This window comes from Miniopterus schreibersii (genome assembly GCF_964146895.1).
Source record: "Miniopterus schreibersii genome assembly, chromosome: 2".
Lineage (NCBI taxonomy): Eukaryota > Metazoa > Chordata > Mammalia > Chiroptera > Miniopteridae > Miniopterus > Miniopterus schreibersii.
This window is the reverse complement of record NC_138102.1, coordinates 60,923,112-60,946,191: the sequence shown is the minus strand read 5'-3', so window position 1 is coordinate 60,946,191 and position 23,080 is coordinate 60,923,112.

Below are 23,080 nucleotides of genomic sequence, written 5' to 3'. Positions count from 1 at the left end.
ACCCTGAGGCTACACAGGGAGAGATGCCTTAGCACTCACAAGCTGCTCTAGCCCCTGTCTGTTCCAGTACTGACCATAGCCTCCCTGCAACCTCATGAGATACCAGGGAACAAGACTGTTGTGTTGGATCTTTCCAAATTCTTGACCCACAAGTTTTTTGCTGTTTTAAGCTCCTACATTTGGGTACCCATAACAGAATTAATGTTTGCAAATGTACCTTTAAAAACAATGGAGGAGTCTAATGCCAGAATAGAAATTAAATGGGTTTGCATTTGTAATTTCTCGAGATTTTAATATTTTTTTCTTCCAATATGTTTATCAACTATCTTTGCCAATAGCTTTAATTGCTTCAGTGATGAAATTGAAAGTATTCATCAATTAGATTTAATTTGGCTTTAAAGAATGAAGTTAAATATGCCATACACTGACTATGGTTTTCTTTATTTTTTTAAATATGTTTTTATTAATTTTAGAAAGAGAGGAAGGGAGAGGGATAAAGAAATAAAAGCTGATGAGAGAGAAACATCGACCGGCTGCCTCCTGCACGCCCCCGCTGGGAATCAAGCCCATACCCCTGGCACGTGCCCTGACTGGGAATCAAAACAGGGACCTCTTGCTTCATGAGCCAATGTCAACCTTTAGGCCACACTGGCAGGGCAGTTTTCTTTAATTTTACAGTGGCAGAGCTGAGAATGTACTAAGTGAGGTGATACTCTTACAGTATTACTGCCTAATATACTAAGGTGTTATGTTAAATTATCAAAAAAGGAAAATAAACATATTTACTGAAAGCTGTAATAACATTTTATACTAAGATATGAGAAGACATTGATAATATGGGCCTTCATGTTACCCATAGTCAGTCCTGAGGGGAAAAAAATATTATTTATAAATGTTATTACATATAATGTGTTATATAATACTTATATTTTATCAAACATATAACAATGTGTTATATATAAAATTGCATATATATACTATGTATCATAAATATGCATTATACATACTATATAACATACATTATTACCTTATATTATTATACGCTATATGTTATATTATTGTATATGTTATATATTGTTCTATTCTATATTATATATTGCATATGTGGTATTATTATATGTCATATACAATACATATATATGTTATGTATATATGTATTAAACAACAGTATGAGGGACCTTGTAAAGCGACAAGGAGAGAAAGCATAACTGTTTTAGAAGTCACACTAAAACAAGATTAAAAGATTCTGAAAGAGTTGGCAAGCCTTTGAGGACAAACTTTATCTACTTTACAAATTGTTCTAGAGCTGGTTTCTCGCATTCTGATGATTTGATTTTAACTGTTATTGAAGTTAATAGTAACATACAGTGTGCAATTTACATGAATTTGCATTAATTTATTTGCTTTAACTTTCCCATTTTAAGCCAAGCACATTTAGCTTGACATTTCATGTTCAGCCAAGCCCAAGTGAGCTTCCAAATTGAACATAAAACTGGTGAGCTTTAGCCAACTCTTCCGGGTTCACCAGGTTTTGACAAGTATTGTCATGTTTTACAAAGAAACCTGGTGATGCACTCGAAAGGAATGACAAAACCCTATAAATTCTCAAGAATTTGCTATAAAAACTGAACAGCTAAACTAAATTGAAATAGTGCACCTAGGTCTCAGCTAATCCAGGAACAATGAAATACTTCATTTAGAAACATAAGCAGGGTCTAGACAAACTTGACTTTTTCCTAAAATTGAACTCTCAAATAGCTGAGTTTGTGTGCTAGTGGATTGGAAATGAAACCTCACTTTAACATTTGCTGAGACTAAAAGTATTAATTTTTAAAAGACATAAGAAGAGAAAAAGGAGTATTTCTTAATTCCCTGATTAATTATTAAAGGGAACTTTAAAACCTTTGTTCAAGAGCTTAAAAGCCAGTTCACTTTTGCAGTAAAGATGGCTAAATATTCTTTGATACCCTTCTCTTTAAAAGCTAGGTTTTATTTCCCCTCCCATTAAAAATAGGGTAAACGTACCAATAGGGTACCATTGAAATAATGTTGTACCAGTTTCTGCAGTTCTAGCCTTTACAATATCTACCAGGTCCTGTGTCCTATATTTTGGAAGATTTATATTTAGAGCCTTGAGTTGTCATGAAAGTAGCACACTTATTAGAGGGACTGCTAGGAAAGTCCTAAAAAAAGGGTTCTACCTAAGCTAGCCAATCAGATAACCCTGCTAAGGCGCTAGGCATGTGAATAAAGATCTCATATCTCCAGACTGGCCCAGAATCAAAGTAAATAACTTGAGTGACCATAGGCTGCACCACATGGAGAAATATTGGCTTCCAAAGTCCTGCCTAAAATCCTGACCACAGTTCATTGGTTTCGCCACACAATTTGGGGGGCTTTTTATGCAGCATAGATAGAACCGATTACATTATTAAATCAGCCTCCTTATTTCCTCCCCATAGGGTAAATGAACTATTTTGATTTCTAGCAATGCTGTTTTCAACAGCATATCCCAAAAGTAATTTGATTAGTTTTCTAATGTTTGCATTGAAAGTGTGAATTTCTTTCAACAAAGCAATGATGCTGCTAACCAAGTTTTTTCAAACTACTTTACATCTCAAAAGTAGTTTTGCCATATAACATCCAAAATACAAGCCCAGAATTTAAAATTAACTTACATAAATAAACCAAAAAAGAAACAGTAATATAAAAAATGCATGCAGTGAACGAATTACATAAGTCATTGCTTAGAAATTCTTTCAGAGGTTATGAAAACAAGTCACCCTTAATCTAACATGTGTTCTTTCAAAGACTCACAGTCATAGTCAGCTGTTTTACAATTGATTCTGATTTTTGCAATATAAATCACCAATTTCTGCACCATTGAATCAACTAGTCATGCAGTCAATAACACAACAGAAAGCATCACGAAGAGGAACTATTTATGAATGTTTTATTACAAACACTTGGCAATCGTTTTTAAGAACATAAAATATCTTGATGTTTATTCTTTTTAAAAGAATCATCCAAATCTTTGAAAATAATGCCCTGAGACATTTAATATTTCAACAGAGAAATTAACTTAAAACATTTTTGCTTATTTCTAAAGTGAAATTACTTGATAAACTATAAAAAATATGTTAATACAAAAACTGTAATGGTCTCAACAATAAAGATAAAGAAACATTTAAAAAAAGGAAAAAAAAGAAAATCTGAAGATTTTAGTTTCCTTTTACAACTAAAATATCAGTGTAGCATTGAGGGAGTGTCATTTTGTTTTGGAGAATATGGACTAACAAAACATAAAGTACACGTGTGCCTCGGCAGTCACTGCTAAGAAACACTACCAAAAGAGGAGAAACAAGGCCAGGCAACCCTGCCCCAGTTCAGAAACTGGGGAAAGACTAATAGTTGTAGTTAGAATGGGAGTCTGTGCTAAGAGTTGAGGGAGAAGAGAGGACAAGAGCTAGTCTAAGCCCCTCATGTGAGAGATACAGAAACTGAAGGAATGAAGGCCACACTTATACAACTAGCCAGATGAACATAAACCTCTAGCACTTTCCTCAAAGCCTTTTATATTTTATCCTGTGGGTAGCATTATCCCCAATTTACAGATAAAATTAAAACAGGGGCATTAAATGACTTCACTGAGACCTCACAAGCAAATGAAAGCCGTAACTAATACTAGAACTTGGGACCAGTGCTGCATACATCTTATCTCCCAGACAAGGTCTTCAATTGTAAAACAAACATTCATGGTATTTGCATAATAAAGAGGATTTTGATTTTCAATTAACCATGTGGCCAAAGTTATTTACAGGAATCAGAGGCTAGCTGATTATTCAAAATCCAAGTGGAGGGGGAAAAGCCACAGCCTAAATGCCTGAATATAAATTTTTCTAAAAATAAATTGAAAACATTTTTTTGCTCTAGCAAGAATGATCGAATAAAAGCAGGTACTTTGGGTGGTGGGTACATGATGCAATATACTGATGATGTATCATAGAATTATACACTTGAAGCCTATGTAATTTTATTAACCAATGTTACCCTAATTAAAAAAAGACAACTTTGACCAAAAAAAAAAATGTATGACAAAAGAGTCAAGAGAACACGGATAACAAATTTAACTGAAATAACTAATAGTCATTCTTATATAATGTTCATTTACAGAGTTGGAAGGACAATAAAAAAGTGTCTGAATCATTTTGTTTAATATTATATTGCAACTTATCTCAATAAACAATAATAACTTTCTTTATGTCTACAAGTCAAATCACAATACTTAGAAATCATCCTTTCTCTTTGTCTCTAAGTCTAACATTTTTCCTTTGTAGATTCTACCCCTTCAATATTTTAAAAATTATTTTTCATATAATTTTCATGGTATCCAGATTGAAGGTCTTCGTGTCTTTCACTTTAATCTATAATCCATGCTTCAATCACTTTTACAATACCACTGGGAAGAGGTGGTGCAGATGATGCTTAAAACATTACCTTGCTAATTCCTGAGGCAGCTCTTTCCTTTTGAAGATGAATCTGAATGGTGAAATGTTCTTCATTATATATAGCAGAAATTCAATTCTTTTTAAAAATGTTATTGAATTTATTGGGATGATATTGGTTAATAAAATTATATAGGTTTCAAGTGTACAATCCTATAATACATCATCTGTATATTGAATTGTGTTCACCACCCAAGTCAAGTCTCCTTCTGTCACCATTTATCCCCCCTTTGCCCTCTTCTACCCCCCAGGGCACTTTTCCTCTGAGAATCACCATACTGTTGTTTGTCTCTTTTGTTTTCTCCTTAATCCCTTCACCCTTTTACCCAGCCTACCAACCCCCTTCCCCTTGGACAGTTTTTACTATATCTATGAGTCTGTTTCTATTTTGTTTGCTTATTTTGTTCATTAGATTCTATATATAAGTGAAATCACCTACTATTTGGCTTTCTCTGGTTGGCTTATTTCACTTAGCATAATACTCTCCAGGTTCATCCATGCTGTCACAAAAGGTAAGACTTCCTTCCTTTTTATGGCTCAGTAGTATTCCACTGGGTAAATGTACCAGAGCTTTTTTATCTGCTCATCTATTGTTGAGCACTTGGGCTGCTTCCAAATACTGGCTATTTTACTTCAATTTGTTTATACTTTCAACCCTTGGGGACATATAAAATATATTTTCCATCTTCTTGGATAGTTGAAGACAACTATCACATCCTTAGCATTAGATCATCTCTCCAATAAAGATGGTAAAATCTTTTAAACTTTTTTCACATGATATAGGCACTTTACCATCCTGATATGACTATGTAGAATATGATATTTTTGAAACACAGAACTCGGAATTAACAATAATATATTAACTGTGACAAAGATAGTATTGGGCAGAACAGAACTATACCACTTTATTTTAGTACTCTAATTTATTAACTAATTCATACAATAAACATTTTTTGAGTAGCTACTACTATGTTATATTGCTCTGAGACTTTGAAAATAGAAGTTTAAAGTAAAAGAAAACAACAAAAGTTCTGTTCTGATGAAGCATTTATTTAGTGTGTATGTGTGGCATATATTGCAGGGACAATGCAATGAAAGTAAAACATGAGTGAATTATGTACTGTGTTAGAAAATGAAAAGTGGGATAGAGAACAATGGGGGTGATGAATGCAAATGCTATTATAGGAACTGTCATCATAGAAGGTCTCTATAAGAAGAAATTTGAGCAATGACCTCAAGAGAATGACAGAAAGTCATGTCAAAATTTGGGGTGTAGAATCCCAGACAAGGAAACAAGCACAAAGGGTATAATAAGAAAGCAAGTTTGGCACGTTGGAAAAATGGTGGGTGATCCAGAAAGTGCAATATGGCTGGACAATGAGATTCTATTGTATAGATTTTAATACTTTCTCCTTTTATTCCTCATTTTCTTTTACCTTACTAGATTTTGTCCTTCATTACAAATATTGTCCAATAATTAATATTCCTCTCATAATTTTATCATTTATAAATTTTGTGTTTTCTGTGATATGATTCACGTCATTGATTTTATTGTTAAACAGAACATAGGCCAGGTCAGAATCCTGAATTATGGCACTAGAAAGTCCTTTTTGCTTATTAAAAGTTATAATCATCACACATTGATTATGGGAAAAAATGTGTTTTTGAAAGCTTTAAAACATTTTTAAGTAATGAAATTTTTAAATCTTTGTTTTATGTATATGAGATTATATATAACTGAATATTAAAAAGAATCAGTAAAATATTTGTGTAAACATATATAATATGAGTAGTATTCATAATTTCATATATTATATGTGTATTAAAAAGTAGGGTAAAATCACTTCTGGTTCTGATCATTAAGTAGGACATTCATGGGATGGTGGATTATATACAGAGGCTAAAATAGGAAGTGGATAACAATGACTATAAATGGAGGGCATAAGAATCAAAGACACAAAGATGGAAAACAAACCATATATTCAATGGTTGGAAAGTAGAACAGTTTGAAGCTAAAATGTCTCATGAGCATCTCTGAGGATAGAAGATATTTTAAGGCCACATTGTCTTTGAAAACAAGTACAAGGCATTCAAACCTGAAAAAGCAGGTAGAAGGCCTTGAGTTGAACTCTGACACCATTAATTAATTTTTCTAGAATTAAGGACATGCAGAAGAGTTTAGAAGTTGTGGATATACAGATTATAAGATAGGGAATGTCGACCGCCAATCTTAATCAAAGAAAGAGATACGTGTCACAATTTGGGAGAGTGAAAAAGTAGTAATTTCAAAAACGAGCACCTATAACTGTCCCTAGGTCTTAGCAGATGTTTATAAAATTTTTTGAATAATTAAGCTGGCTGAATTAATTAGGATAAAATCATATTTCTGTGTAAATAATCCTAAACTACGTCAGTACGTAATGGTGACAATAAATTTTAAAGTAAGAAATATATTGCCCAGCTGGTGTTGCTCAGTGGTTGAGTGTCAACCTATGAACCAGGAGATCAAGGTTTGATTCCTGGTCAGGGCACATGCCCAGGTTGCAGGCTCAATCTCCAGTAGGGGGTGTGCAGGAAGCAGCTGATCAATGGCTCATCTTTGATGTTTCTATCTCTCTCTCTCCCTCTCCCTTCCTCCTCCGAATTCAATAAAGACATATTAAAAAACAAAAGAAATATATTTATTTATTGTCTGATCAGTGTCAGCCAAATATGTGATATGCCAGCCTGGAGAGTTAATGCTATTTTAGACTTCATTATTATATGATACATAATATGATGATATGATATGATATGATACATGATACTATATTATGTTATTTTTTTATATTATATTATAAATATAGCATACAGATCAAGAAGGTTACACTCTCTCTGGGTATTGGTCAGAGAGCATTTGGTATACCATGTATAGTGTTTCCTCCTAAAAAATATACCTCTCCTTCTGCAGGATAAAATCCTGAGGCAGGTGTAAGACTTTGTCCAGTTTAACCTCAACCTTTATTTGTAGATTCATCTTCAGCTGCCACCTGCACTCCACTTATTTATCCTCAAACACTCTCAGAGCTTTCTTACTGAAGGCCTACAGGGGTCAAGGTGCGAAAGTGAAAAAGGAGAGGGTTAAAGTGAAGACTCCACAGACAGTCACTTTTAGTGGGTGACTCAGAGGCTGCCTGCTAGCCAGCCATGGCTATTACTTTGCAAAGACTGCTTGGCAAGATTCACCATTCCAGAAATTTTCTTGTGTTCTCTATTTCTCTGATTTTGTTTACAGTTTTTTTCTTCCATGGATTTTAATTATTCTGTCAACATTCAAGTTCCAATAAAAAAACACACAGCTATTCCATGAAGATTTCCCCAAGTGTGCCATTCAGGAAACATTCCTCTTGCTATCATCTTACTATAGCATTTCATACATATGTTTGCCTAAAGGATTGTAATATTATATTGTATTACTTCTGTTTTTTTTTTTAAATCTGTTAAAAATTTTTCACATTACAGTTGCACACATACATGTACACACACCAAATCAATACTTAAATTTAAATTTAAAAAGTTAAAATAAAAACATCCAAATGTGAAGAACCATTACAAAAATTTATGTTATTCATGATTTCTTGGTTAGGAGTAAAGAAAAATAAAACATCTTATTTTTACTTTGTAAATAAAACTGACCTTACTTTATAATAAGTCATCTAATATAGCTCAGAGTTTAGAGGTATTGTAGATAACTTCGGAGCACACGATGTAGGATTGGGTTCAGAGAGATGAAAACAGACCCACCACAGGGTCCCTGCTGAGTAAAAAAAAAAAAAAAAGAAAGAAAAATCTGTGAGACTTGTGGTTTTTTTAAATAAATGAAAGGATAAAGTAATGGAAGGATGAGTGTCGGACAGATTCAAATAGATGTTTGAGATAAGGGTTAGCTAGAAAAATGGGAATTTATGATTAAAAGGAGAAATGTCAGTTAAATCAAAGTTTATTTAACACAGAACAGCTGCATATAGTGGCAACATCTAAGATGGTGCTTTGGGTATAGAAAGTTACCAAGAAGTGGACTGAAAGATGTATAGGTTTGAAGATAATGAGAAATTCTGGTTTTGTATTGGTCATTTACATAAACAGTGACATCGACAAAGAGAATACTGTAACTTTAAGTAAAGCAGAAATAATAAGCTGGGTGCCAAGGGTTTCAGTCAATTTGGGGAGTGTTGTTAAGAGTCAGTACATTATAGCACTGAGGAAAGGCAGTGGGTACTTGAGCAGGTTATCAGGAGACTCAAATGAGGTGTGGGAAATAATAAATTTAAACTTTTTAATGAGGAGCCAGATGAATCCCAAACCTCTAATACATGGAACTCTGAAAAACTTATCTGGAAGGATTTGAGTGGAAGCAGTATCTAGGAACTGAGCAAGATTTCTTCCAGTGGAGGCAGGGATTAGAAGAGTCAGGATTTTAAAAACTTTAACTCATAAGCAGAAGTGTTTAGCATGGAATGGATATTCTAAAATATAACATGGAATACTATGCAGCTGTAAAGAAGAAGAATCTCATACTCTTTGGGACAGTATGGATAGACCTGGAGAAAATTATGCTAAGTGAAATAAGCCAGGCAGAGAAAGACAAACATCACATGATCTCGCTTATACGTGGAATCTACAGAACTTAATAAACTGATGAACAGAATAGATTCAATGATGTGGACACATGGATCAGACTGACGAATGTCAGAGGGATGGAGGAGCGTGGGAAGGTGGAGGGGGAGAGAGTAACCAAAGAATTTACATGCATATATGCACAACCCAAGGACATGGACAATGGTGGGGAGAGGGACTGGGGAGGGGGATGGGACTGGGTGGAAAGGGTCATTGGGGAGAAAAGGGGACATCTGTAATATTTTAAACAAAAATAAAATTCAAAAAAAAATTAAAACAACCATGTTACCATTGGCATAAAAAGAAACAGTGCAATTAAAATTTTGCAACAAAAACAAAGGAACATTATGTGAATGAAAGCAATAAAACTGAGAGAGGACTGGGGCCTTCCACTCACGGTAGTAGTATGCATGGAATGAATGCTCATGTGGGCACTAAACTGGCCTCAGGTTCCAGGAAAAGCATGGTCAAATTATAATGCAATCTAGGACAAATTATGAGGTAATCTACCTAGGAACATTGCAATGCTGTGACTTTTAACGGGCTCTCTGTAGAAATAGTTTCTTATTCTAAATGTTCTCCACACTAGTTGAGCCAGTATTAGAAAATTATTTCACAAAGGCAATATTTTTATACTTTTTCTTATGAATAAATATAGCAAGATATTTTCTTGAACCATTCATCTTCTCTAAAAGTTTTTACATGAGATAAATTCCCTACTTATTCAGGGACAGGCTTATGGCCTTGAGATAAAATAGGTTCCTTATAATAGGAATGCAAAGAAAAGGAAACTGTCCAGTTTTGTACCTCCAAATTTAGCCCTTGCAACTCATGTCAAACGCCATAGAGATATCTCACAGCATCTTTAATTTGCCAATATAAACACGTATAAGGGAAGCAAAGTCACAAGACATCAGTGGTCACACTTGGCTTATGATGAGGAGCTACATTAGTTTGTGTTTTGTTTTTTGTTGTGTGTGTGTGGTTTTTTTTTAAATTTTAACCCCCTTCTATCTCTATATAACTCCCATGAATTATCTAGTAACATTAAACAAATATCATCTGAGCCCATCTTCCTGTTTTATAGGGACATCTTTTTCAATGGTCTAGAGTGTTCATAAATGGGATGTTCATTTATTACATTTACAATCTCAGTTTCTACCAGTTTTGTGAGTTCTTATAGTCTCAAAAGGAACTCATTCTAAACAATAAATTGTATGGTCAGCCTACTCATAAAAACTCCCATCCCAAATCCCTCTGCCTTTAAATGAGAATCAAATTCTTGACATCCAGAGGGGTAGTGATGAGGAAAAAGCTATACTTGACAGAACTAGATGGCTCTAAGGCCAGCCTTAAATCCAAGGACATGGCCTAATAGAAAAAAATAAAATTTTATTATTTGTTAGAAATGTGAGAGATGAAGCTTCTTCATGGCTGTACATTCTTATTTTTTATTCCTTCCTTGTCATTTTCTGGCTAGTCCTTCTTTTCTTTCTCCTAATGATTGCCATATATTTCATTGTGCATGAGTACTAACATTTATATGAGCAAGCTCATGTTGATAGAGGTTTTGTTTAATTATTGCAAACAATGACACATTGCATATTATTGACCATATGCTATTTCATAAAATTGAGTATATTTATGATAAAATTACTAGAAATTAAATTGTCAAAGGAAATGTACATTAACATTTTTGATATTTCCTACATAGAGTGCAGTTTGTACTAATTCACACTCCCACTAATTTCCCAAAGTCTTTGCCAGCATACTATTTAATAAAACATGTTGCTTTTTTGCCAATTTGATAAGAGGAAACTGGGTTTTGATTTTAGCTTCAATTTATGTGACCATGAGTGAAATCAGTCATCTTTTCATCTATTTAAGGTTCATTTTTGTTACTTTCCCTGAATATTTCTAGTCATGTCTGTTGTCCAACATTCTAATGGGTTTCAGAATATTTCTTATTCATTTTTCACAGGCTCTTTATGTAGTAAAGTCCATTGATAATTGTATGACGTTACTTTTATGTATTTTAAAACATTTTTGCTTATCATTTTTATCAGAATTTTAGAATTTTCAGTTATAACTAAGAAAAGCATTATTTTATAAATTATAAAGATTAATTTATAAATACATTGATTTCTTTTTTCTAATACTATCATTATATCAGATATACTTTTTTATGACGTCTTATTTATTTTCATCTTTATTGTTGAGAGTTTTACAGATGCCTTCCTTTTTTTTCCCCATTGCCATCCTCTACTGGGTTCCCACCCCATCCCAGACCTTCATATACCATATTGTATGTGTCCATTAGCAATGCATGTAGGCATATGGGTCCAGATTTCAAGAGGTTTCTGGGCTTAGAAATATTGTTTTGGGAGTCATTGGCATACAAAGGAAAAAGCCTCCATAATGAGAAGAATTGAGAGTTCGGTTATCTACGGAGTGAGCCTACTTCTTTTTTATTTTTTTAAATTTATCTTTATTGTTGAAAGTATTACAGATATCCCCTTTCTTTGCCCCACTGATTGCTACTCCTGCCTCTCCCCCAGGCCTTCACTTACTGTCTGTGTCCATGGGTTATGCGTATATGCATATAAGTTCTTTGATTAATCCTTTCCAGCCCACCCCACCCTTCCCTCTGAGATTTGTCAGTCTGTTGTATGCTTTCATGTTTCTGGATCTATTTTACTTATCAGTTTATTTTGTTCATTAGATTCCACATATAATTGAGATCATGTGATACCTGTCTTTCTGTGAATGACTTATTTCACTTAGCATAATACTCTCAAGGTCCCTCCATGCTGTCTCAAAGTGTAAGAGAGCCTTATTTTTTACAGCTGCTTAGTATTCTATGGTGTAAATGTCCCACAGCTTCTTTGTACTTTCATCTACTGATGGGCACTTGGGCTGTTGCCAGATCTTAGCTATTGTAAATAGTGCTGCTATGAACATAGGGGTGCATATATTCTTTGTGACTGGTATTTCAGGATTCTTAGGATATATGCCTAGAAGTGGGATCACTGGGTCAAACGGCAGGTCCATTTTTAATTTTATAAGGAAACTCCACATTCGTTTCTCCTTTTTTTGTTTACACTTCTTTTATTTTTATTTTTTTATATTTTTAAATTTTATTTTTGTTTAAAATATTACAGATGTCCCTTTTTCTCCCCAATGACCCATTCCACCCTGTCCCATCCCCCTCCCCAGTCCCTCTCCCTAAACATTGTCCATGTCCTTGGGTTGTGCGTATATGCATATAAATTCTTTGGTTACTTTTTCCCCCTCCACCCACCCACCCTCCTCCATCCCTCTGACATTCGTCAGTCTCATCTATGCTTCCATGTCATTGAATCTATTTTGTTCATCAGTTTATTAAGTTCTTTAGATTCCATGTATAAGTGAGCTCATGTGATGTTTGTCTTTCTCTGCCTGGCTTATTTCACTTATCATAATATTCTCAGGTCCATCCATACTGTCCCAAAGGGTATGAGATTCTTCTTCTTTACAGCTACATGATATTCCATGGTGTAAATGTCCCACAGCTTTTTTATTCACTCATGTACTGATGGGCACTTGGGCTGTTTGCAGATCTTAGCTATTGTAAATGGTGCTGCTATGAACATCAGGATAGATATATTCTTTCTGATTAATGTTTCAGGATTCTTAGGATACAGTCCTAGGAGTGGAATCACTGGGTCAAAAGGGAGCTCCATTTTTAATTTTTTGAGGAACCTCCATAGTAGTTTGCACTATAGTGGTTTTCCATAGTGGTTGCACCAGTCTGCATTCCCACAAGCAGTGCACTAAAGTGCCCTTTTCTTCACACCCTCGCCAGCACAAGTCGTTTGTTGATTTGTTGATGGTAGCAATTCTGACAGGTGGGAAGTGATACCTCATTGTGGTTTTAATTTTCATCTCTCTGATGATTAGCAACTTTGAGCATTTTCTCATGTGTCTGTTGGCCATCTGTATGTCCTCTTTGGAGAAGTGTCTATTCAAGTCCTTTGCCCATTTCTTAACTGGGTTGTTTGTCTTCCTCTTGCTGAGTAATATGAGTTCTTTGTACACTTTGGAAACTAGCCCCTTATCAGATATATCCTTGACAAATATGTTTTCCCAGACTGTGGGGTTCCTTTGTATTTTGAGGCTATTTTCTTTTGCTTTGCAGAAGCTTTTTAGTTTGATGTAGTCCCATACGTTTATTTTTTCTTTTGTTTCTCTTGCCGTAGGAGATGTATCAGTGAAAATTCCACTACGTGGGATGTCTGTAACTTTACTGCCTATGTTTTCTTCCAGGATTTTTATGGTTTTGTGACTTACATTTAAGCCTTTTATCCATTTTGAGTTTATTTTTGTGTATGGTGAGAGTTGGTGGTCTAGTTTCATTTTTTGCATGTATCTGTCCAATTTTCCCAGCACCACTTATTGAAGAGACTGTCCTTACTCCATTGGATACTCTTGCCTCCTTTGTCAAATATTAACTGACCATAATGGCATGGGTCTATTTCTGGGGTCTCTGTTCTGTTCCAGTGATCTATATGCCTGTTGTTGTACCAATACAAGGCCATTTTGATTACAGTGGCTTTGTAATACAGTTTGAAGTCGGGTAATGTGATCCCTCCCACTCTGTTCTTTTTTCTCAAGATGGCTGCAGCTATACAGGGTCTTTTTTGGTTCCATATAAATTTTCAAAATGTTTGTTCTAGGCCTGTGAAATATGCTCTTGGTATTTTAATAGGAATTGCATTGAATTTATAAATTGCTTTGGGTAGTATGGACATTTGAATGATATTAATTCTTCCAATCCATGAGCATGGTATATTCTTCCACTTGTTTAAATCTTCCTCTATTTCTTTTTTCAGTGTCACGTAGTTTTCTGAGTACAGGTCTTTTACATCCTTGGTTAAGTTTATTCCTAGGTATCTTATTTTTTTAGTTGCAGTGGTAAATGGTATTTTTTTTAGTTTCTCTCTCTGAAAGTTCATTTTTGGTGTATAAGAATGCCATTGATTTCTGGATGTTGATTTTGTATCAAGTTACCTTGCCAAATTCGTTTATTAAATTTAGTAGTACTTTGATGGAGTCTTTAGGGTTTTCTATGTACAATATCATGTCATCTGCAAATAATGACAATTTTACTTCCTCCTTTCCAATTTGGATACCTTTTATGTTTTCTTCCTGTCTGATGGCTATGGCGAGGACTTCCCACACGATGTTGAATAAGAATGGAGAAAGTGGACATCCCTGTCTTCTGTTTTTAATGGAAATGGTTTTAGCTTTTGCCCATTGAGTATGATGTTGGCTGTAGGTCTGTCATATATGGCCTTTATTAGGAGGAGGTATGATACCTCTATTCCCACTTTGCTGAGAGTTTTTATCAGAAATGGGTGCCGGATTCTGTCAAATGCTTTTTCTGTCTATTGATGATCATATGATTTTTGTCCTTCATTTTGTTTATGCGATGTATCATATTTATTGATTTGAAGATGCTGTACCAGCCTTGCATCCCCGGAATAAATCCCACTTGGTCATGATGAATGATCTTTTTAATGTATTGCTGGATCTGGTTTGCTAGTATTTTAGTGAGGATTTTAGCATCTATATTCATCAGGGATATTGGCCTGTAATTTTCTTTCTTTGTAGTGTCTTTATCTGGTTTTGGGATTAGGATGATGCTGGCCCCATAAAAAGAGTTTGGGAGTTTTCCCTCCTCTTGAATTTTCTGGAATAGTTTGAATACACTAGGTGTTAATTCTTCTTTGAATGTTTGGTAAAACTCGCCTGTAAATCCATCTGATCCAGGACTGTTGTTTGCTGGGAGTTTTTTTTTTTATTACTGCTTCAATTTCATTAGTTGTTATCGGCCTATTCAAGTTTTCTGCCTCTTCTTGATTCATCTTTGGAAGGTTGTATCCTTCTAGGAATTTGTCCATTTCCCCCATGTTTTCCAATTTGTTGGCATATAGTTGGTCATAATATTTTCTTACAATCCTTTGTATTTCTGTTGGGTCAGTTGTTATATTGCTTCTTTCATTTCTGATTTTATTTATTTGCGTCCTCTCTCTTTGTTTCTTAGTGAATCTGGCTAAAGGTGCATCAATCTTATTTACCTTTTCAAAGAACCAGCTCTTGATTTCATTGATTTTTTGTATTTTTTTTAGTCCCTATGTCATTAATTTCTGCTCTGATTTCTATTATTTCCTTCCTTCTACTTCCTCAGGGTTTTTCTTGCTGTTCTCATTCTAATTCTTTTAGTTGTTGTGTTAGATGGTTCATTAGATCTTTTTCTTGTTTCTTGAGATAGGCCTGTAATGCTATGAATTTTCCTCTCAGGACTCCTTTTGCCATGTCCCATAGATTTTGGGTAGTTGTCTGTTCATTTTCGTTACTTTCCATGAAGTGTTTGATTTCTTCCTTGATACCATTGGTAACCCATTCATTGTTTAATAACATGCTATTTAGCCTCCATGTGTTTGAATATTTTGGAGTTTTTTTATAGTGGTTGATTTCTACCTTCATGGCATTGTGATCAGAGAAGATGCTTGATAGGATTTAAATCTTCTTATATTTGTAGAGATTTGCTTTGTGCCCTAGCATGTGGTCTGTTTTTGAGAATGTTCCATGTACACTTGAGAAGAATGTGTATTCTGCTGCTTTGGGGTGAAATGTTCTGTAAATGTCAATTAATTTTATTAGGTCTAGTGAGTTATTTAAGGTCTGTGTTTCTCTGTTGATTTTTTGTCTTGATGATCTGTCCAATGCTGACAGTGGGGTGTTCAAGTCCCCCACTATGGTTGTGTTGCTGTCACTCTCCCCTTTAAAGTCCCCCAGGAAATTTTTTATATATTTATGTGCTCCTACATTGGGTGCATAAATGTTTATAAGGGTTATTTCCTCCTGTTGGATTGATTGTTTTAGTATTATGTAGTAACCATCTTTGTCTCTTGTTATGGTCTTTATTTTGAAGTCTGTTTTGTCAGAAGTAAGAATTGCTACTCCAGCTTTCTTTACCTTTCCTTTTACATGGAATATTTGACTCCACCCCCTCACTTTTAGTCTGCGTATTTTGCTCTCAGGTAGGTCTCTTGTAGACAGCATATATTTGGGTCCTGTTTTCTTATCCATTCAGCTACCCTCTGTCTTTTGATTGGACCATTTATTCCGTTTACATTTAAGGTTACTATTGATATCAACTTATTTAATGCCATTTTTCTCCTTTATGCTGATGTACCTTTCTCTCACAATTCGTTCTTTTTCTTAAAGAAGTCCTTTTAGCAGTTCTTGCAATGCTGGTTTTGTGGTACTGAACTCCTTTAGCCTTTTTTTCGTCTGGGAAGCTCTTTATTTCACCTTCAATTTTAAATGATAGACTTGCTGGATAAAGCAATCTTGGTTGTATTTTCTTGCTTTTTCATTACTTGGAGAACTTCATGCCACTCCCTTCTGGCCTGAAGAGTCTCTGTTGAAAAATCAGCAGTCAGCCATATGGGGGTTCCCTTGTAGGTCACTGCTTGTCTCTCTCTTGCAGACCTTAATATTTTCTCTTTGTTCTTGACATTTGCCATTTTAATTATGATGTGTCTTGGAGTGGGTCTCTTTGGGTCCCTCTTGTTTGGAACCCTCTGTAACTCCTGAACTTGTGTGGCTTTCTTTTTCGCCAGACTAGGGAAGTTTTCTATCATTATTTCTCCACCAAATTCTCTATCCCTTGGTCTCTTTCCTCCCCCTCTGGCACTCCTATAATGTGAACGTTGTCTTGCTTTATGTTGTCCCAAAGGTCCCTTAACTGTCCCCATACTTTTTAAGTGTTTTTTTTTTCTTTTTGCTACTCTGATTGTGTTTTTTTCTACCTTGTCTTCTAAGTGACTTATTCTATCTTCTGCTTCATTGAGCCTGCTTTTAATTCCTTCCATTGCATTCTTGATATCAGATATAGCATTCTTTATTTATGTCTGAGTTTTGTTTATGGTCTGAATCTTTTTTTCATGTTTTCACTAATGTCCTCGATCTTATCATCTAGTGTCTTCTTAAGTTCCTTGAACATCTTGATCATCAATACTCTGAACTGTGTTTCTGATAATTTGCTTAACTCCATCTCATCAAAGTCTTTTTCTGGCAATGTTTCCTTTTCTTTAATTTGGGGGTTGTTTCTTTGTCTCCCCATTTTGGTAGGTCCTAGTGTTTGTATGTATATATTAGATATATTTTCTGTCTCCCAGTCTTGTGGGATGGGATTTTGTCTTGTGGGTCCAGTGGAGCCCAGAGGTGTGTTTTTCTTATACTTCTGAGCTCTTTGCTCTAGGTGTGTCCCTCTTGTGGGTGTCCCTTTTGTGGTTTCTTTATGTTCTCCTGTTGTGGCTGAGTCTAGATTGTCATTGATCAGTCCTTGGGAGGACCCTCCTCTCAGGTTGGCTAACTGTGTCTCAGACCCAACCTCGTCATGTAAGCTGTTGTGTGGGTGCTAGCAAGGCAGGATAATAAACAACTAAACTTCCATGAAATAAGAGGTATCTTACAAAATATCTTGACAGTCACAGTGAAAACAACCCATGTAAAAATAGAACTGGGGGAGTGAAGGGAGAACACACACACAAAAAAAAAAAAAACTTAAAAAAAAAAGGAGAGAAAGAAAAGTAACACTTAGAGAGCGAGATGTATATTGTTGTTAATACTGGTGAAAATTTAGAAAATAATAATAAACTAAAATGTAAAAAATAGAGATGCTACTAGGAGATAACAGAAGCAAAGAAAAGATTCTAAAAGAAGGGCCAGCAAAAAATTAAGGGAGAGACTAGGAATAGGAGAATAGTTGAAAATGAGAAAACAAAAATACAATCAGGAGAATAAGAGAAACTAATAATCAAACAAAAAGTCAGGAAGACAGAGGGATGATAACAAAAGAATGAAAGAAAAGTAGAAAAAGAAACAAGAAAAAGAAAAAAAGTTATGCCAGTGGATCAAGAGGAGAGAGAGAGATATAGCCCAGGCAGGGAGGGAGTCCAGTAGGAGATTTGGTGGAAACTATAGAGGAAAGCAGTAATCTTGGTTATAATGGTAAAGTCCCAGTCGCTAAGCAGGGAATATCAAGAAAGTCTGGATAGTAAAAGCAAGGAGAAAACAAAACAAAGCAAGTAACCAAAACAAAACTAAAAACAACCTAAGCAAGACAAAATTCCTTTATAAGAAAGAGAAAAGAATTTAGTTAAAAAATGTTTTTTAAAAAAAAAATTTTTTTAATTATTATAAAATTTAAAAAAGAAGAAAAAACAAATTTTCTCCCCTTTCTCTTCTTCCTAAGGAAAAAAGAGAAAAAACAAACACACAAACAAAAAAACAAACAAAAAACACAAAAACAAAAAAACAAAAACAAAGCCAAAGCAAAACAAAAAAAAAGAGGAGAAAAAAAGTCAATCGGGTGAGTTTCTTCTGGGCAGCTTATGTTTTCTGAGGGTCACTGTTTTGTATGCTGATTTCAGTTCTCCTGGGAGTTACTTGTGTATCAGCCAATGCAAGGAGCTGTCTAGGTTTGGCTCTGGTGTCCTTAGGTAGTTGGTTGATCTGAGGCTCTCCGTTGACCAATTCCTCTTGTCAACTATTTTGCAACTTTGTAGTTGCCTATGTTCTGGCCACTATGGCCAGAAGAATATACCTAAGGAACTAACAGTAAAGGTAGAACAAGATCCCTACTGTACAGGACAAGGCCCGACAAGCTAGCCCAATAATCACCACCTCCCCCTGAGTTTCCATAGAAAGAATAAACCAGTCACACCCCGGCCAAGCATAACCCCATTACTCATTGTAAGACATTGTGTTTAAATCGTTCCTTTTGTGTTGCTAAAGGTCCCCCCTTGTTTCCTGTACCAAAAGCTGACCACCTGACAAATTATTGGAAACCCCTTTACTGCAGTGCCTTTGTGGTTACTGAGCATAAAGTGAGAGAAGAACTGAGGGTCAGTGCTGCAGTTTGGCTCTTACATGGGTGAGATGCCACAACTGTAGCCACTGGCCAGCTAATAAAGTCTCCAAAATTCAAACTCAAATTCTAGTGGTAGTCTGTAGCGGGTCACCCCAGAACACGTAGTCTTACTCCAGAGTCTTCTGTAGAGTCTTTAGGGTGCAGGATGGCTAATGTAGCCCAGGGTACCATTCCCTTTACTTAGAGGTTTTGCTGTCAGGCCCTCACTCTGCGGGAGTTCATCTCTGCTCCACCACCAGCTCTTCAGTCCCTACCCTGTCCCCTGATTCTAGTTCCCCAGGCTCCGGCCTGCTGCAGCTTCAGATTGATTTCAGCCCGCTGCCTTTTTTGTATGGGCCGTTTCAGCAGCCTGCGCTCAGTGGGTTCGATTAAAAACACATTCTGGTGAGCCCTCTGCCTGCCCAGCCCCCAGCAGGGGTTTTCAGCCTTTCCTCCAGCTCCCAAGCCACAGTCCCGGAGAGTCTTACTCTTGTAAAGTCCTCCTGTGAGTTGCTCTCCCTTCCCCCTCAGGACTGTGCCCTGCGGGGTGTCTGGGGCCTCAGTGAGCTGCACCCGCCCCTTTCCTGTTGGGGGCGGTGCTCCTGGCTGCAGGAGAGGCTGGCAGGTCCCGCCCCTCCCTGCTCAGCTCTGGTTGGCTGCTCGCACCAGGCCCGCCCCTCAGACCGTTTCCTGTGCAGACCCCAACCCCAGCCTCCGCTGGTCTGTCCACGCAGTGCACGCCGGGAAGGTGGGAGCCAGTTCCGTGATCAACTCACAAAGGCACAAAGCGACACACAGGCAGAGTCCGCCCTGCAAGGACCTGCCGCCTGCGCACCAAGGCACCCAGTGAGAGGGGACCCAAAGTCAGCTCCATGCAGCTCCCCGCACTGCTGGTCTCAGCAAAGCTGAGGTGGCTTCAGGAGCCACCACAGTGCCCCTCAGGGTTGGTCACCGATCTCAGCCTCTCAGCACCAGGAGCTCAGGGTGGGAGGACACCCTCAGGGCTGGTAACAGATCCCAGCCTCTCTGCACCGAGAGCTCAGGGCGTGGGGGCTCCTCCCATCCCCCGCGCCACACAGATTCAGTGCTTTCTGGGGCTCAACACAATGGCCCACAGGGAGGCAGAAGGTCCCCATGTGTGGCCGCTCAGCACAGTCCTCTGGTCCCTTACCACTCGGGTGCCACAGACCTTGGGACAGCCTTCCCTATGCTGGCACCCCGAGCACTAGACGCTGGTCGCAGCCACCACTAGAAGCTTTGTTTCCTAGGAAGGCGCCATCCGCCATTAGAGGCTTTGTTTCCTAGGAAGGCGCCGATCCCTCCAGGACTCACAGGTTCCCTGGGTCCCTCTGCCCTGTGCGTGGGGCGCTCCTTCCCTTCTCGTTGCTCCAGGTGTGATCCCCGCTTTTGGATGCCATCCGCACTCCCAAGGGGAGGGAGCTTTGCAGCCTCCAAGCCTCGGGGCTCGGCGCCCAGCACAGGCTTCAGGGGGGTCCCCCTGCCTACACCCCCCTCTCTTACCGGACTCCATGGTGTTTCTTCAGTGCTCCCCACTCGCGCTCCGTCCACTCAGGTATGTGTCTCTGGTTTTCCCAAGCTGGCTCCGTAGGATTTTAGGAGTCAGTCGAGTCCGTGGCTGGGAGCGGGGCCTCTGCTGCTTCTCACAGCGCCGCCATCTTCACCTCCCTCCACATTATTTTCCATAGTGGTTGCACCAGTCTGCATTCCCAGCGGTGTACCAGGGACTCTTTTTCTCCACATCCTCGCCAGCATGTGTCATTTGTTGATTTATTGATGGTAGCCATTCTGGCAGGTGTGAGGTGTTACCTTGTTGTAGGTTTAATTTTAATCTCTCTGATGATTAGTGACTTTGAGCATTTTTCCATATGACCTACAGCTAACATCAATGGGAAAAAAATAAAAGCATTTCATCTAAGAACAGGAACAAGACAAGGATGTCTGCTTTTACCATTCTTATTCAGATATACTTTTACAATTAAATACTTGACCTATCTGAAATCTATTTTTGTGTAAAGTGTGATGTTGAGATTAAATTCTTCTCCCTCATCCCCAAAAGGGCTACTCAGATGCCTAAAAAACATTTCTTGAGTGATCCATGTTTTCTTTAATGGCTCTTCTTAATTAAATGATTCTTCCTCATCATCAGTGGTTTTTCAGTCCTTTTATAGTGAAGGGCATGGAACATTGGGAAAAACAGTACAAATAAAACTAAAACAAACAAAAATAAAAAAAACTACATAAATAATGGCAGCCTCTTATAATCTATTTTAGCCATGAACAAATTCATTAAACTCTTCCAACACCAGTTTCCTCTCCTTAAAAATGTGGATAGTGTTGGTTGTCATTATTTTCTAACATTGTGAAATCTAAATTAAATACCATTTTTATAAGCCCCTTTATGCTTTGCATAGTATAACCTTTATGACTGCAAAGTCCTGTTGTTTCACTAATTATGTTACCAGTGTTCTCACCATTTTTGTCCAGGTCCTGGATAAGCAGCTTCATCAATAGCTAAGAATTCATTAGAAATGTTAATATAGTGGCCCTGACCCAAACTAATCCAAGTAAAGAGTGAGAACCACTGTTGTACAATATTAAGCTGAGTTAATTGATATAAAAGTACATGTGGTTCAAGGAAAAAAAATCTGTTACAAGTTGTAATGAAGTACCTAAAATGTTTTACCTGCTTCATAACTTTACTTAAGGCTATGGTGTTTACATAAATGTTTTGAGAAGGAGGGATTTTTCAGTAGGATAGAAAATGATCACATGAACTGTATAGGAATTGCAAGTTGAACTATGCCTAACTATCTTTCTAGTAGTATTGATAGCCAGATATTAAGTGAGCCTCTCCCTTAGCTATTAATCTTGGCTAATTTATGGGGTAGGTATTATTAGTCTCTTCTTAGTGATGTCTAAATTTATTCTTGATTGATATCTATCTTCTTTCAGATTCATGCTGTCTCTTTAACTCTTCAGGATTTTATGTGTTTAAAGTTGAGAATTTGTGTAGCTTAAAATACATTCACTGTAGCAGAAAATATTTATATTAAAAAACAAAATAATTTAAAATATAAATTTATATTATCTTCTCCCTTTCCTCCTTATTACTGTGATACAGTGATATTTAAATTGTAGCTTTGTAGTTATGATAATCTATATGGTGGTGTCAGCAATAAAATCCTTAAAATGTTTAATGTCAATTATGCCCCTCAAGGAGAAAACTCTGTATTGGGAAATGAGTGTAAGGTTAAAAGTAGAGGTCAAAATGTAAGTACATTAGCTCAATCTTAATTAAGTGATTCTTCCTCATCATCAGTGGATTTATTAGTATTAATCATACTAATAAACCTATATATTCAGTTGGTTGGTAGGTAATAGGCAAGAATAGATGGATCTGGGAAAACCTAGATCTTCAATCATCAGGCTAAAGTATCCCCTAGATCCCTAATCTGACTGCTTTTGAAAACCTACATTTGTACTAACTAAAAATCAGCAAACATATTTTACTTATTCTTGTACAAGCCATCATCAGAAATATTAATATCCCTGTTAAGTCTGAAATATAATTTCCACTATTTCAAAGACTACATAGTCTTAGAAGTATTTAAATAGCTCTTTTGTGTGCACATATTTTTTAAAAGCTATTAGATATAAAAACCTAATAGGGAATACATGAAAAAAACACCCATATATATAAAATATATATATACACTGCTGTATCATAACACTTAAAATATTATGTAGACTATAAGACGCCAAATAAATCTGTAATCTATTGATATTTTTCTGTGATATTCATTTACCTATACAATTTTAGTTGATACTAGAAATGAGGAGTAGAAAAATGTTAAGGCTGATATGCACCTGAATAAATAATCATGGCTGAAATAGAAATAAAAAATAATGGTACAAGGATATTGACCTATACATT